The sequence below is a fragment of the Phoenix dactylifera genome, chromosome 10, assembly GCF_051530095.1.
Source record: "Phoenix dactylifera cultivar Ajwa chromosome 10, Ajwa_hap1_PhDact_Kaust_v1.1, whole genome shotgun sequence".
Lineage (NCBI taxonomy): Eukaryota > Viridiplantae > Streptophyta > Magnoliopsida > Arecales > Arecaceae > Phoenix > Phoenix dactylifera.
In genome coordinates, this window is record NC_143199.1 from 707,501 (window position 1) to 710,000 (window position 2,500).

Below are 2,500 nucleotides of genomic sequence, written 5' to 3' on the forward strand. Positions count from 1 at the left end.
TGCGGCCTTGGCGGCGGGCCTTCCGTGTCGGCCCGTCGTGGGCCCGCTGCGCGTCCGTGCGCGGTGCTTCAGATCGGTAGGCCCGTCGTCTGGGTCCCTTACGAAGCTTTGCGCGACCGCTCCTTTGTCGCCGGTCCCCTGTTAGGGCTGACCGAGCCCTCCGTTCGCCCCCTGGCCCGTCGCATGGGCCCCCGGCGCCTCCGCGGCGCCCCACCGAAAACTGTCACGACGCGCATCCAGCGCCGACGAGGTCGCAGGTTACGTGCGGCAGCCGGGGGGCTAGGCCGAGCGGCGGCGGGCCCGCCCACGGACGGGCGCGGGGAGGAGCGCAGCCGGCACGCGGCGCGGAGCGGCGGCGGCATGCCGCCGGGCGGCCGTCGGCTCAACCGTGCCCGAGTCCCGCGGGCACCGCGTCGCCCGGCCGGCGCGAGCGGCGGCGGGCCCGCCCGCGGACGGGCGCGGGGAGGAGCGCAGCCGGCACGCGGCGCGGAGCGGCGGCGGCATGCCGCCGGGCGGCCGACGGCTCAACCATGCCCGAGTCCCGCGGGCACCGCGTCGCCCGGCCGGCGCGAGCGGCGGCGGGCCCGCCCGCGGACGGGCGCGGGGAGGAGCGCAGCCGGCACGCGGTGCGGAGCGGCGGCGGCATGCCGCCGGGCGGCCGACGGCTCAACCATGCCCGAGTCCCGCGGGCACCGCGTCGCCCGGCCGGCGCGAGCGCACGAGGGCGGGAGGCAACCGGGCGGCGCCTGCGGAACCGGATGCGACGGCCGGCGCGGCACGGCCCCGACGGGTCCGCACCGAAGACCAGCGCAGTGCGGATCGACCGCTGATGAGGTCAGAGGTTACGTGCGGCAGCCGGCCGGCTGGCCCGAGCGGCGGCCGGCACGCGACGGGGATCGAGCGGCCCCGACGGCTTGCAGCCGGGCGGCCGACGGCTAGGCCGTACCGGAGTCCCGCGGTCGTTCGGGCGAAGGGGCGCATGCTGCGGGAAAGGCCTGCGGCGGCGAACCGTCCGCCCGGCCGGCCAAGCCTTCCGCGGCGGCGCGCACGTGGCGGCGCGGCCGAGATGACCGAGCGAAGCCCCGGCGATTGGCGGCGCACACGTGTCCGTGCGGCCGAGATGACCGAGCGAAGCCCGGGCGGCGCCCGCCGTGCGCCCTGCCGGATCGCGCCTTCCGCCGGCGCGCAACGCCGGTCCCGCGTTCCGGCCGCGGGAGAGGCCTGCGTCGGCGAACCGTCCGCCCCGCCGGCCGAACCTTCCGCGGCTGCGCGCACGTGTCCGTGCGGCCGAGATGACCGAGCGAAGCCCCGGCGACGGGCGGCGCCCGCCGTGCGCCCCGGCGGATTGCGCGGCCCGCCGGCGCGCAACGCCGGGCCCACGTTCCGGCTGCGGGAAAGGCCTGCGGCGGCGAACCGTCCGCCCCGCCGGCCGAACCTTGCGCGGCGGCGCTTACGTGTCCGTGCGGCAGAGATGACCGAGCAAGCTCCGGCGATGGGCGGCGCCCTCCGTGCGCCCCGCCGGATCGCCTGCGAGCGGCGAGCGTCCGGGCGGGCCCCTTTCGCAACTTCCCTCGGTACTCTAAACACCCCTTGCCTCTCGGTCTTCCCCCCGACCCTCTCGGTATTTGCTCGGATATGTGCATGCATCGTCCCTCGTCGCCTTCGGTTATCCTCCCCGGGGTGGGCTTTGCGCCGACGCGCCAACGGGGTGGTAGGGGGGCTGCAGCCGCGGCCGCCACGTTTCGCCATCCGCGCGTGCGCCGCCGGATCCGAGTGGAGGTCGCGGGCGACTCGTCGATGCTTGTACTAGGGGCGCATGCCGGCAGCCCCCCGCGGGGTGCGGGACCCCCGATCGGCGTGCGAGGGACGGGCGTCCGGGCGGGCCCCGTTTCCAACTTCCCTCGGAACATTAAAACCCCCCGACCCCCTCGGTCTTCGCTCCGGCCCTATCGCTATTGCTCGGATATGTGCATCCACCGTCCCTCGTTGCCTTCGGTTATCTACCCCAGGGTGGGCCTTGCGCCGATGCCCCGATGGGGTGGCAGGGGTGGGGCTGCCGCGGCCGGCGCGTTTCGGCATCCGCGCTTGGGGGCTCGGACCCGAGTGGAGGTCGCGGGCGGCTCGTCGATGCCTGCACCGGGAGCGCATGCCGGCAGCCCCCCGCGGGGCGCCGGACCCCCGATCGGCGTGCGATGGACGGGGGGAGGGGCGGGCCCGGTTTGCAAATTCCCTCGGTACTTTAAAATCTCACGGCCCTGTCGGTGCTCCCTCCGGCCCTATCGCCACTGCTCGGATATGTGCATCCACCGTCCCTCGTTGCCTTCGGTTATCTACCCCGCGGTGGGCTTTGCGCCGATGCCCCGATGGGGTGGCAGGGGGGCACGCTCTAGGCCGTGCCACGGGGCGCGGGCGCCGGCGCCGTACGTCCCTCGCGGCGGCCGTGAGCGGCACCTCGGCTTGCTCGGTCTGTCCTCCCGGGACGCGCGACCCGTGCGACCGG